The following is a 15,170-nucleotide window of genomic DNA, read 5'->3' as shown; positions in this document are numbered from 1 at the left end:
GTGCAGGGGCCGTGCGCACGTGGCATCTTAGAGCGCAGCGCTTCGGCTGCTGCCCGAAGCGCGCGTTCTAAGAAGTGACATGTCACTTCTTCCATGCGCTCTGCCTGCAGGTCCCGCTCTGTCTATGGGAGGAGCTGCACTCAGAGCGCATGAAATCGGCTTTTTTTTCACTACGGACTCTTTCTGCAGCGATTTGAAGCGCACGTGTGCTGTTCAAATCGCTGCAGAAATTTCTGCAGGGCAGAACGCTACGTGCGCACAAAGCCTTATGTGTTTAATAAATGTTTTCAAAATGTTACGTTTGTTGCTTATGGCAACAGTGTTCTCCGCACGCGGGAAAACAAAATGGCGGAGTCTGAGATATTCACAGCAACTGAGAGCAGAGGAGGGATAAAATTCTTGTTTCTGCAAGGAAAGTCCGTGAAGGATATTCATGGTGATATGTCGCAGACATTGGGGGATCAATACCCTTCATATTCCACAGTTAAGAATTGGGTTGCCAAATTTACAACGGGCCACTTCAGCACCAATGATGAGGAACGTCCTGGACGACCGAGAGTGGTGGTTATTCCGGAGATTGTCGATGCTGTGCACAACCTCATACTGGAGAATCAACGAATTTTTGCTAAAGCAATAGAAGACATCATGGGGATTTCCCGTGAACGTGGTTGTGTTATTATCCATGAACATTTGGACATGAGGAAGCTTCTGCAAAGTGGGTCCCCAAATGTTTGACAACAGATCAGAGGAACATGCGAGTGAAAACTTCCCAGTCCATTTGTCGTTTCTGGACTGATAAGAACTTCCTGGATTGACCGGTCACTATGGATGAGACCTGGATTTATTTGTATGACCCTGAAAACAAGGAGCAGTCAAGAGTGGAGGCACAGTGGTTCTCCTCGTCCAAAGAAGTTCAGGATGCAAAAATCAGCCACTGAGGTGATGGCGTCTGTGTTCTGGGATAAGGAGGGCATGCTGCTAGTGGACTACCTTCAAAAGGGTTCCACCATCAATGCAAGGTATTAAATTGAACTTTTAGACCAATTGAAGGCAGCTTTGAAGGCCAAAAGGCGCGGCAAGTTGTCCAAAGGAATCTTGTTCCTGCAAGACAACGCCTCCGCTCACACTGGACAAGCGACAACTGCAAAACTGGCAGAGCTGGGCTTCCAGCTGGTTGACCACCCACTTTATTTACCAGATCTAGCTCCCTCCGACTATCATCTGTTTCCAAACCTAAAGAAACACCTCAAGGGTACCAACTTTCACACCATTTCTGATGCCATGGCTGCTACGGATGCCTGGTTTGAGGCACAACCGAAACCCTTGTTACATCGGTATTCCAAGTTCTGTAAACCTAAAAAGAAGTGTGTTGACATCAGTGTAGAGTATGTGGAATAAATGTAAAGTTTCATCATCCTATCTCGTTTCTTTCTGGGTAAAGCCAAAGACTTATCAGCAGCCCATCGTAAAAGAAAAGCCCATAACAATAATGTGTAGAAACAACCCTCCTCCTGCGCAGTTTGAAGCATATATAGTTTTATCTTGTGGTTGGAAAGAGAACAACACCCAGCAATACCCACATCCTACCGTCTCAGCATGCAACACATGTGTGCTCGTCACCACTTTATTGCTGAAATCAGGCCACGCATTAGCTCTTTATAAACAAAGCCATATAAAAATAGACAGAATGGAGGGCAGGCGGACGGCAGGGACTAATGGTGCCAGTGTCAGTGCCAGCCGAGACCAACGTCTGGGCCAAATCCAATAGCTCTAGGATTACAGTGCAGTATCCAATTATACAGTCTAGGGTCGGATGTAGACTGACATATGTTCTGTCTGCAAACAACTTCCTCACCGCTTTGCTAAGGGAGGTGGAATTATTCAGCTTTGGCACTAATTGCTTCTTGTGTCACATTTTTGTTTGGAAATGGAGAATCTAACTCAAAGATGTAAAAATGGGGCACACTTTACATATCCACCCTACCATGGTCTATGCAGAAAACATTTTGTCAATATGGCCATTAATCTCCTAAAAACACAATAAGGCCCTGTGTGCACAGTGCAGTTTTGGGTGCAGTTTGTGGTCCTAAACTGCATGCATTTCCTTCCCCAGCAAAGTCTATGAGAATTCAGAAAATCTGTGCGCATGTTTCTTCTTTTTTGCCTGCAGTTTTGGGTGCAGAAAAAATCAGCATGTCAATTTTTTTTGCATTTTTCGCTGTTTTTTTTTCCAATGAATAGTTAAAAAAACGCAGCAAAAACGCGATTTTTGATGTTTTTCGGCCAGAGGGTGCATTTTTTGCTGAAGAAACAAAACTGCATTGTGCTCTTATACCCTTATTTCACAGAACGGAAGCCTCTCCCTTGTGGCTATACTAAATGCTGAAGAGTGTGCGGCTGTCCCCCTTGTATAGAAGTTCTGTTTTAGCTTCTGTTTTATCTCACATCCTGTGTAAATTCCCCCCCTTTTTTTCCCTCTAACATAGAACATTGTGAAAATTTGCAAATCACTTTATTAGGGGATTTTTCTTCATTCCTGTAGAACATAACAAGTGGCTTCCGAGTTCTTGCGTTTCCCTAGTCTTCTGTTGCATTATGAATGCTTTCCCCCCCCATCCACAGCTTGTGTGATATACCCTCCCTGAGAACTTGGATGCTTTTCCACCTTTCAAAACTCTGACCTCTTTGCAAATGATTGCCTTAACCAACTGATGACTGTCAAATATACCAGAAAACGTGTGGATGAGTCAGCGGAACGATCTTTCTACAAGCGAACATTAGTTTCAAGGGAATCTGTCACATAGAAAAAATGCTATTAACCTGTAGATATATGGGGTTAATCTGCAGGTTAATAGCATTCTGAACCTACCTGATGCCTGCACATTAAACCTCGCTGCCGGGAGGAAATTAACTTTACTCTTCCTGGCAGCATTTGGGTGTCAGTCACGGGGGCGGCACTGGCGCGGTTTCAGTCACCGCTCTGTATATGGGGAGCTATGGAACCAAAAGGAGAAACGTACCGCACATAATGGGGAGCACCCATTATGTGCGGTACGTTTCTCCTTTTTGTTCCATAGTTCCCTTGCTGCACGGGTGAGCACCTGTCTCAAATACCCTATATCAATTTTGGCTGTGCATCCTCTCCCTGGTTGTTAGTGCTGTATATGGGGAGCAGCACTGTTTGACAGCTGGTCATCAGTCGGTGCAGGGGGCGCGGTTACAGCCACTGCTCTCCATACACAGAGTGGTGACTGAATCCGCATCAGCGCCGCCCCCGTGACTGAAACCCATACGCTGCCTGGAGGAATAAAGATAACTAATTTATTGTGTAGTCGCCGGGCAGGTTCAGAATACTATTAATCTGCAGATTAATAGCATTTCTCCACTTGTTAGGTTCCCTTTAATGTTTGCTCAACCATCTTGAGAGTTAGGGGTACTTTGCACGCTGCGACATAGCTAGCCGATGCTAGCGATGCCGAGCGCGATAGTCCCCGCCCCTGTCGCAGCTGCGATATCTTGTGATATCTCCACACGCACTTACCTGCCCTGCGACGTCGCTCTGGCTGGCGACCCGCCTCCTTCCTAAGGGGGCGGGTCGTGCGGCGTCACAGCGACGTCACACGGTAGGCGGCCAATAGAAGCGGAGGGGCGGAGATGAGCGGGACGTAAACATCCCGCCCACCTGCTTCCTTCCGCATAGCCGGTGGAGGCAGGTAAGGAGATGTTCCTCGCTCCTGCGGCTTCATACACAGCGATGTGTGCTACTACAGGAACGAGGAACAACATTGTATCTCCTATTGGTGCGACATTATGAAAATGACCGACACTACACAGATCACCGATTTACGACGCTTTTGCGATCGTTTATTGGCGCATCTAGGCTTTTACGCGTTGCGACGTCGTTATTGGCGCCGTATGTGCGTCACTTTCGATTTGACCTTGACGATATCGCAGTAGCGATGTCGCAACGTGCAAAGTACCCCTTAGATCTTCTCTCTTAGTAAAAAGTTGTCTGTGGCCAAACAGACATTTTTTTTTTTTGTCCTTTTTTTTTATTTTTATTTTTTTTATTCTTTTTATTTTTACTGCTGTTTGGCAGCTGGAAAACACCTGCGGCTCTCGCACTTTACAGATCAGACGGGTCCAGTTATTTCTGGTCACGGTCGGAAGCCTGTGAATATTTGGGGAAATAAAAGCAATTATAGCATTAGTTATGGGATGTGGTGCTCCAGGGGTGGAGGACGTTCACAACAGGATATACCTTTAATCTTCACTTGAGTTTTGTATTGATATAATTATGGATGTGACATGAAGGGACTTGCACGGCTGATACTGTGTGTCCTGTGTTTGAGCTGCCTAACGTCAGCAGACTGCGTGAGCGGCATCAGGGGAATGCTGGAACTTCTCACTCCCTGGAATCCAGCCATTTTCTTTGAAATCGTCTTAATCTCGCCGCCTTGTGTTACTGGGCGTTATGCTTCAGAAACCGGTTCTCTAGCGCGTGGCACAACACTAGAGGAAACGTCAGGGAAGGGGGAACTTGACGTCAGAGTTGAGTATTTGCGTGCCGGTGTTCTTTATACAATTTTGGTCTTTCTATCCGTTCTGTAAGTTATATTTTTTTTTTAAAGGGAACCTGGTTCTCCCCTTATGAGCTGCGGCCACCACCAGTGATCCCTTTTATTTATTTATATATAAGAGCCCAGGCCGTTCTGTACAATGTAAAAAATAACACATTTAAAATACTCACCTGCGGGGCAGTCCGGTCCGATGGGTGTCGCTGTTCTCAGTCTGGTGTGTCTGCTATCTTGTGCGATTGCCGTTGTCCTAACCAGCCCCGTGTTCATAACACATCCTGCGTCATTCACACAGAGGCCTCCATTGCACTCCTGCGCATGCGCACTTTGATCTGCCCGGCTGAGGGTAGATCAAGGTACTGCACTGCGCATGTGTGCGGTCGGTCTTTGATATTCTTCGCTCCTGCACATTACAGGACTTTGCTCTGATCAAAATACGCATGCGCAGGAGCACAATGGAGGCCTCTGTGTGGATGACGTAGGGACACATCATGCACATGGGGCTGGGCAGGAGAACTGCAATCATACAAGATGGAGGAGGCTCCGGACTGAGGCCAGCGACACTCATCGGACTGGACTGCCCCCTAGGTGAGTATTATAAAGGTGTATTTCTTCGGCGCTCCATTGGGAGACCCAGACGATTGGGTGTATAGCTACTGCCTCCGGAGGCCACACAAAGTATTACACTAAAAAGTGTAAGGCCCCTCCCCTTCTGCATATACACCCCCCGTGGGATCACGGGCTGCTTCAGTTTTATGCTTTGTGCGAAGGAGGTCAGACATCCACGCATAGCTCCACTGTTTTTAGTCAGCAGCAGCTGCTGACTATGTCGGATGGAAGAAAAGAGGGCCCATACTAGGGCCCCCAGCATGCTCCCTTCTCACCCCACTTTTGTCGGGTGTTTGTTAAGGTTGAGGTACCCATTGCGGGTACGGAGGCTGGAGCCCACATGCTGTTTTCCTTCCCCATCCCCCCTCGGGGCTCTGGGTGAAGTGGGATCTTACCGGTCTCCAGGCACTGAGACCGGGCTCCATCCACAGACCCAGAGAACCTGCTGGATATGGAGCTGAGTGTCGTCAGGGACAGGGCCCTGCTACATTAAGGTACTCTGTGTCTCCGTACACATCGCGCACACACACACCAGCATTGCTGGGAGTGCTAGTGCGCCGGGGACAACAGCGCGGAGCGCTTGTGCTATTATTCACTGCAGCTTAGCTGAGTGAATTTGTGTTAGAAACTGCCGCGCCGGCCGCTGCGGGGTGTTTTACACTGTGGCGCGGCTGGGACTTGTGGTGCGCCGGGGACTTCCGCGCTGGCCGTGCATAGACGGCCGCGCTTATTACTCGAGTCCCCGGCTTTGCGGCCTAGTTTTCACTTCGTTCCCGCCCCCAGCCCTGCCAGTCAGGGGAGGGGCGGGACGCTGTACAGACAGTCAGCGCCGAGAGCTGGAGTCTGCTTTGCATTCTCCAGCCCCCTTCACGGGACACAGTGGGACGCCAGTTTCCCGCTCTTGTCTGGGGCACGCCCACGGCCCGCCCCTCTTCACAAGACGCCGGCAGCCATTCCTGCACGCAGTCTGGGCTGGAGAAGGGAGACAAGCTCTGGGCAACCAGTCACAGGATTCGGGCGACCACACACCCGCCTTTGGGCGGGCGGTAAGCAGCACCTGAAGTGCTGACCCCACTAATGCCATTTGTACTTTATGCCTAGATGGCTAGACTACAGCAGCAAAAAGCAAGGGTGCTAAGGCACAGGCTTTCTAGGCTGCTTGTATTGCATGTGCTGAAGTGTTCATTGTACTTTATGCTGGTATGCTATACACTGCACTGTACGGTCGCTATTCTTGGCTATATACTCCTAGATGGCTGGACAACAGCAGCAAAAAAGCAAGGGTGCTAAGGCACAGGCTTTCTATGCTGCTTGTACTGCATGTGCTGAAGTGTTCATTTGTACTTTCTGCTTGTATGCTATACATTGCACTGTACGGTCGCTATTCTTGGCTATATGCTTCTAGATGGCTAGACAACAGCAGCAAAAAAGAAAGGGTGCCAAGGCACAGGCTTTCTATGCTGCTTGTACTGCACGTGATACTGTTCCACACGGCAGGTTCCACTGTCCCCATTGTGTGCAATGCTCCACTGTAGCACTTGGTCAGCCGGGGTCTCTGCTAGAGGTGGCTAAAGGAACCACCTGTGAACCCTGTCCAGGGACAGGGACGGAGTTGCAGTTTCGGCTGATAGGTCTGTGACTGTGACTAACATCTTAGAGACTTTGCAGTCCAGACGGACCATGGGCAATGTTGATACGCCCTCATTTGGAACAAATCAGTGCTCCGGGGGGGTCCCATGCATCCCAGGGCGCAGGCTCTGACACGGACAACAGTCCCAGACAGTCTAAGCGAGCTCGCTGGGAGCGGCACTCGGCTTCATCACTGGTTAGGGTCCCAGCAGGACTCTCTGTATGATGAGGCAGACGTAGCTGATCAGGACTCTGATCCTGAGACCGCTCTCAATCCGGATACTCCGGATGGTGACGCCATAGTGAATGATCTCCTAGCGTCCATCAAGGGAATGTTGGATATTTCTCCCTCAGCTCCTCCGGTGGAGGAGTCAGCTTCACAGCAGGAGAAATCCCTTTTCAGTATCTCAAGCGTATTTTGAGTACTTTTCTGGCCACTCTGACTTCAGAGAAGCAATCCGGAAACACCACACTTATCCAGATAAGCGTTCTCCAATCGTATTAAGGATACACGTTATCCTTTTTTCTCCCTGACGTGGTCAAGCGCTGGACACAGTGTCCAAAGGTGGATCCCCCAATCTCCAGGCTTGCGGCTAGATCCATAGTTGCAGTGGAAGATGGGACTTCACTTAAAGATGCCATGGACAGACAGATGGTCCTCTGGTTGAACTCTGTCTATGAAGCTATCGGCGTGTCGGTTGCTCCGGCATTCGCAGCCGTATGGGCATTCCAAGCTATTTCAGCTGGTCTTGCGCACGTGGACACTGTCACATGTACATCTGTGCCGCAGATGGCGTCCTTAACCTCGCAATGTCTGCATTGCGACTTACGCTATTAATGCTGTCCTGCACTACGAGCCGTACGTCAGTGGCGTCCGCCGACTCCGTGGTTTTACGCTGAGCCTTGTGGTTGAGGGAATGGAAAAGCAGATTCTGCTTCCAAAAAAGTGCTTAACCAGTTTGCCATTATCTGGTGACAGACTGTTTGGTGAGCGATTGGATGAAATCATTAAACAGTCCAAGGGTAAGGACTCTTCCTTACACCAGCCCAGATCAAACAACACAACAGAGGAAGGGACAGTCGAGGTTTCGGTCCTTCCCAGGCTCGGGCAGGTCCCAATTGTCCTCGTCCAAAAGGACTCAAAAGGCTCAGAGAGGCGCAGATTCCTGACAGGCTCAATCACGCCCAAGGAAGGCAGCCGGAGGAACCGCTACCAAGGCGGTTTCCTCATGACGTTCAGCCCTCTCTCTCCGCATCCGCGGTCGGTGGCAGACTCTCCCGCTTTGGCGACATTTAGCTGCCACAGGTCAAAGACCGGTGGGTGAGAGACATTTTGTCTCACGTGTACAGGATAGAGTTCTGTTCTCGTCCTCCGACTAGATCTTCAGAACTTCCTCACCTCCCGACCGAGCCGATGCTCTTCTGCAGGCAGAAGGAGTGGTAATCCCTGTTCCTCCTCAGGAACAAGATACGGTTTTTACTCCAATCTGGTTGTGGTACCAAAAGACGACGGCTTTTTCCGTTCCGTTTTGGACCTAAACCTGCTCAACAAGCACTTGAAAACCAGGCGGTTCCGGATGAAATCCCTCCGCTCCGTCATTGCCTCAATGTCTCAAGGAGATTTCCTAGCGTCAATAGACATCAGGATGCTTATCTCCACGTGCCGATTGCTCCAGAGCACCGGTGTTGGCTACGTTTCGTTATTGAAGACGAGCATCTTCAGTTCGTAGCCCTGCCCTTCCGTCTGGCGACAGCCCCACGGCTTTTCACCAGTTCATGGCAGCAGTGGGAGTAGTCCTGCACTCTCAGGGTCACTCTGTGATCCCTTACTCGGACGATCTACTTGTCAAGGCACCCTCTCAAGAGGCATGCCAACACAGCCTGAACGTGGCGCTGGAGACTCTCCAGAGTTTCGGGTGGATCATAAACTTTTCAAAGTTAAATCTGACACCGACCCAATCGCTGACATATCTTGGCATAGAGTTTTATACTCTCTCAGCGATAGTGAAGCTTCCGCTGGACAAACAGCGTTCACTACAGACTGGGGTGCAGTCTCTCCTTCAAGGCCAGTCACACCCCTTAAGACGCCTCATGCAGAGGCAGTCCCCTTCGCGCGGTTTCATCTGCGTCCACTTCTATAGGACATTCTTCGCCAATGGGATGGGAAGTCGACGTCCCTAGACAGGAACGTACCCCTTTCTCAGACGGGCAAGGACTCTCTTCAGAGGAGTCCACCCTTCAGATCAATGTTCTGGAAATCTGGGCAGGGTATCTTGCCCTGCAAACCTTCCAGCAGAGGCTGGAAGGCAAACAGATCCGAATTCAGTCGGACAATTTCGCAGCGGTGGCATACATCAACCACCAAGGCGGAACACGCAGTCGGCAAGCCTCCCAGGAAGTCCGGCGGATTCTGATGTGGGTGGAAGACAGAGCACTCACCATATCCGCAGTTCACATCCCGGGCGTAGAAAACTGGGAAGCAGACTTCCTCAGTCGCCAGGGCATGGACGCAGGGGAATGGTCTCTGCACCCGGACGGGTTTCAAGAAATCTGTAGCCGCTGGGGGAGGCCGGACGTCGACCTACTGGCGTCTCGGCACAACAACAAGGGCCCGATTTTCATGGCGCGGTCTCACGATCAAAGAGCTCTGGCGGCAGGCGCCTTAGTTCAGGATTGGTCGCAGTTCCAGCTACCCTATGTGTTTCCCTCTCTGGCACTGTTGCCCAGTGGGCTACGCAAGATCAGCTCCGATTGCCGCCGCGCCATCCTCGTCGCCCCAGACTGGCCGAGGAGGTCGTGGTACCTGCATCTGTGGCATCTCACGGTCGGCCGACCGTGGGCACTACCAGACCGGCCAGACTTACTGTCCCAAGGGCTGTTTTTTCCACCTGAATTCTACAGCCCTGAACCTGACTGTGTGGCCATTGAGTCCTGGATCCTAGCGTCTTCAGGATTATCTCAAGACGTCATTGTCTCCATGAGACTGGCTAGGAAGCCGACGTCTGCCAAGATCTACCACAAGACGTGGAAGATATTCTTATCTTAGGGCTCTGCTCAGGGAGTGTCTCCCTGGACATTTGCATTGCCTACTTTTCCTTCCTTCCTGCAATCTGGTTTGGGAAAAGGTTTGTCGCTCGGCTCCCTTAACGGACGAGTCCCAGCGCTGTCTGTATTCTTTCAGAAGCGCATAGTACGACTTCCTCAGGTACGCACGTTCCTGCAGGGGGTTTGTCACATTGTCCCTCCGTACAAGAGGCCGTTAGACCCATGGGATCTGAACAGGGTACTAATTGCTCTCCAGGAGCCGCCCTTTGAGCCTCTGAGGGATGTTTCACTTTCTCGACTTTCACAGAAAGTGGCCTTTTTGGTAGCGGTCACGTCTCTTCAGAGAGTGTCCGAGCTAGCAGCGCGGTCATCCAAAGCTCCCTTCCTGGTGTTTCACCAAGACAAGGTAGTGCTGCGCCTGATTCCGGGGTTTCTCCCTAAGGTGGTATCCCCCTTTTCATCTCAGTCAGGATATCTCCTTACCTTCCTTTTGTCCTCATCCAGTTCATCGATATGAATTGGATTTGCATTTGTTGGATCTGATGAGAGCGCTCAGAATCTACATTTCCCGCACGGCGCCCCTGCGCCGCTCGGATGCACTCTTTGTACTTGTCGCTGGTCAGCGCAAAGGGTCGCAGGCTTCCAAATCCACCCTGGCTCGATGGATCAAGGAACCAATTCTTGAAGCCTACCGTTTTGCTGGGCTTCCGGTTCCATCAGGGCTGAAGGCCCATTCTACCAGAGCCGTGGGTGCGTCCTGGACATTATGGCACCAGGCTACGGCTCAGCAGGTGTGCCAGGCGGCTACCTGGGCCAGTCTGCACACCTTCACCAAGCGTTATCAGGTGCATGCCTACGCTTAGGCGGATGCCAGCCTAAGTAGAAGAGTCCTGCAGGCGGCGGTTGCCTCCATGTAGGGAAGGGCTGTTTTTACAGTCCAAACTTGAGGTATTAATTTACCCACCCAGGGACTGCTTTTGGACGTCCCAATCGTCTGGGTCTCCCAATGGAGCGCCGAAGAAGAAGGGAATTTTGTTACTTACCGTAAATTCCTTTTATTCTAGCTCCAATTGGGAGACCCAGCACCCGCCCTTGTTCCTTCGGGATTTTTGGTTGTTCGGGTACACATGTTGTTCATGTTGAATGGTTTCAGTTCTCCGATGTTCCTTCGGATTGAATTGTTTAACCAATTATTGGCTTTCCTCCTTCTTGCTTTTGCACTAAAACTGAAGCAGCCCGTGATCCCACGGGGGGTGTATATGCAGAAGGGGAGGGGCCTTACACTTTTTAGTGTAATACTTTGTGTGGCCTCCGGAGGCAGTAGCTATACACCCAATCGTCTGGGTCTCCCAATTGGAGCTAGAAGAAAAGGAATTTACGGTAAGTAACAAAATTCCCTTCTTTACGCTATACAGTGCGGCCTGGGCTCTTATATTCAGATACTAGAATGCTGTATATAAGGGCTCGCTGGTGGTGGCCGCAGCTCATAAAGGGAACCTGTCACCAGGTTTTTCCCTTAAGCAGCACAACTATCAAATAATATATCACGGTCCGTATCCCAGACCTGTAGTTTAAGATGGCTTCCATCTTTTACCTTGTGCAGGCTGCTTTTTAGTCACCTGGTCAGCCCTCTTTATGAATGATGCCCATGGGACCAGCATCTACAGTATGTCAACAAGACTAGACCCTCCTGGAGGCGTGAGCATAGCCAAAAAAATGTGCAAAATGGAGATGAAGTCCATTGATGGACAAAACTTAGCACAGTGGATAGGTGAGCAAGAAGCTGAGGTGACCTTCTTTGAGTACCAATCATGACCCCAGATGTTGGACAGCCACTAATCGCCAATAGGAACAGCATTAATATTAGGGCTTTCCCACCACATTGAGGCCAACCTAAATTTGCTGTGAACAATGCTAAAAACCATTCCCCGTAAACTTGAATGAGGCTGTAGATGTCTTGGATTTGTGCTGTAGTGGGGAAGGTGATTAAGGGCGACACAATTAGATGTGTCAAAGATCTAGAAGAACATGGCTGCTTTCTACCAAAAACCACGTCACATGTGCGGGGGGGTTACAGTACTACAGCTTCACTTTGAATTCATCTCTTTTACACAGGCTATATTTTCCAAAAAGAACACTAACTTTTTAAAAAATCTTTATCTCGTTAGATAAATTGGGTGGTCCGATGGGACTTCCATAGATCAGCTTGGTAGAAAAGTAAATTGAACCTTCCTCGGGGAGGATGTAGCCCTCGGAGTCGCCCCACGTGCACTTTGTCTTCTTCTATCTCCGCTCTCGTCTGAGCTGTGCACAGATGGGCAGGAGGAAGTAGGTCAATGTGTTACAGATTTCACCCAGCTTGTGTCTAACACAGGGTGGAAAACATATGCATCCTCCGCCAGTCCAAACATGTCCAAGAGCAAGAGAAATGAGAAAATCAGACCCAACGACAGGAAATCCTAGTGATTTCCTCCAGCGTGTCAGCAGAAGCCCGATGTGTGCGATGTGCTTGCTTTATTGCCTTATCTTCAAGAATAAGGCACTTAATTGTTACTGGAACTTCTTCTGCAAGTGCAAGAGAAAAGGAAGAGAATCCATTTTTAACATGGTTTGATCCTGTGTATACAGATGTGCCCACATTGGTTGTAGACTTTGGCAGAGGGTTACGCAGTATTTGCCTCTGGGTTATATCAGCCAGGTGTGCACTGGTGAATGGGAATGTTCTCCAACTCTAGAAAAGATTGTATTTTGTTTTACCAATGAATAGAGAAAATAAAGAACCTAAATGGGCTGTCCCCTTGCAGAAAATAAAATAACCGTGCTGTACTCTCTCTCACCGGGTCCATTGCTCAGTGTCTCGCGCTGCTCCTGGAGTCCAGTATAGGCTGCAGGACTCACTTCATCTAGCTGGTGAGACGGACGATTGTGGCGCTCACTGTCTACTGGAAAAAAACCGTCATAAATAATTGTTAAGGGATCAAACACTAAAACCGTAGAGAAAACCCTTTAAAAACACTTTTAATTAATTTAGATTAAAATAGATATCCCATGTGACAAACATCACACACACATATATATACATATAAATATAACACATAGAAAAAGGTCATACTCACATATGTTTTAACTGATAACAGGTTCTACCCCTGACAGTTACTTATTTGCACTTTTTTGTTATTCTGACAGTGCAGAAATTTTTTTGAGCACTCCCATACTCCCAGACTAGCTGCACTTGTAACTTAGTGCAGGGAGAGGAGGGCGAGCCGACGTTGAGCGAGGGCGCCATTACGCAACCCAGGGTGCCGACCTCTGCAGGCAAGGTAGGGAAAAGTGTGAGGGTGTTTGACCATTCCCGTTCTGCACTGCAGCACCTTTTTCTATGTGTTATATTTCTATGTATATATATGTGTGTGATGTTTGTCACATGGGACATCTATTTTAATCTAAATTAATTAAAAGTGTTTTTAAAGGGTTTTCTCTACGGTTTTAGAGGGCGAGTACTGCACGGTTTATTATTTTATAGCAAACTGCAGCCAGGAAACAAAGTTTTCTGAAAGGGGACAACACCTTTTAACATAGTTATTCAAAAAGACTGCATTTGCCATGAGTGCTTAAAAAAAGAAATAAATTAAATAAAAAATATATCATATATATATATATATATATATATATATATATATATATATATATATATATATATATATATATATATATATATATATATATATGCATGTGTGCGTGTATGTATATATACACACAGGCGTGTGTGTATGTATGTGTATATATATATATATATATATATATATATATATATGTATATATAATATAAAAATTATATAGTGTAAATGATGCTGTTTTTAATCTGGCCTTCTTTTCTTTTCTGTGCCTCATGTTCCTGAGTAATGGCCCTCTCTTCCCAGTATTTAAATCTGATTTCTCTATTTTTCGTTTGTTTTAGCCAAGGGGGCAGGATCAGAAATTCTCTAGGGGAGTATTATTGGGGACCACGCCTAGTTGGCTAAATGGACTAGATTTATATATAGGGAAGAGAGGGCCATATCTTCGGATCAGAGAGGCGCAGGAACAAGTAAAAATCAATGCCAAATTTACGAGAACAGCAGCATTTACGCCAGGTAAAAAAAATTACAAAGTATTTATTGGGACAAGGGGCAGGTTCTTTTTTAGGACTAGAAAATAAGGTGTTCAGCTTCCCACATTAGCTATCTCATATTGTCAGTGGGCTCAATCGCTGCTCATTCCCATTGTAGTGAATGGAGGTCATAATACTGCACAGCACCTGCGCACTTCAAGCAAACTGCTCATTTTATGGAGAAAGGTTGCAACCATCCGAGCATTTCACCTGCAGCATAGTGCCCTGTTTCCCCGAAAATAAGTATTTTTTTTTGCCCTGACAAAAAAACACTATAAAACACTAGGTCTTATTTTTGGGGGGTGTCTTATTCTCGAGGAGACACGGTTGGTTCCCTTCCTCCCCCCCACCCCACAAAAAAGCAGGTGTCCGCCCCCCAATCCCAGGATCGTCATACTTACCAGTCCCGGACGTCTGTATGGCTCCCAGATCCTCCTGTGATCTCCCAGCAGGTACACTGCATGCCTCCCCTGCGACTGGCTGACATCAGATCTCACACACACACACACACACACACACACACACACACACACACACACACACACACACACACACACACATACCCCACACCCCACATCAGTTCTCCCTATGATCTCCCTGCAGCTGTGCTCCCCTACATCTGGCCGACACTCACACATCAGACCACAGTCACACATCAGACAGTATATACACACACACACACACACACACACACACACACACACACACACCACTTCTCCTTGTGCTTTCCCAGCAGCTGTGCTGCACGCCGTCCTCCTCTGCCGTCACTCACAGATCCGATTGCACACATTCACACACACACACACACACGCACGCACACACACACACACACACACACACACACGCACACATGCACATCAGACAGCATACACGCACACATCTGATCGCATACACACACACTCACACACACAATATCGCACATACGCGCGCGCATACACAACAGCCGGAGATACCACATGCGTCCGGCCATGTGATCCTTGGCAGGTCCTGGAAGATCACTGCACGCACAGTGCACAGTATCGCCGCCGAGAAGCAAGCGATATTGCTGGATCTTGTGAGTGTGTGGATTCGATCTGTAGTGTGTGTGTGTGTGTGTGTGTGTGTGTGTGTGTGTGTGTGTGTGTTCCACTGCAGGACCTTGATGCACTCACCTGCTCCCG

General features: G+C 48.6%; 1 protein-coding gene across 1 annotated transcript in view; it reads left to right on the top strand.

Annotated features, from left to right (window-relative positions):
- NOL10 (nucleolar protein 10) overlaps positions 1-15,170 on the top strand; it is a 190,686-nt gene that overhangs the window by 78,841 nt on the left and 96,675 nt on the right. The window lies entirely within an intron of this gene.

Source organism: Anomaloglossus baeobatrachus, chromosome 3, assembly GCF_048569485.1.
Source record: "Anomaloglossus baeobatrachus isolate aAnoBae1 chromosome 3, aAnoBae1.hap1, whole genome shotgun sequence".
In the NCBI taxonomy this organism is placed as follows: Eukaryota; Metazoa; Chordata; class Amphibia; order Anura; family Aromobatidae; genus Anomaloglossus; species Anomaloglossus baeobatrachus.
The sequence above is the reverse complement of the archived record's forward strand: the minus strand, read 5'-3'. Positions and strand labels throughout refer to the sequence as shown.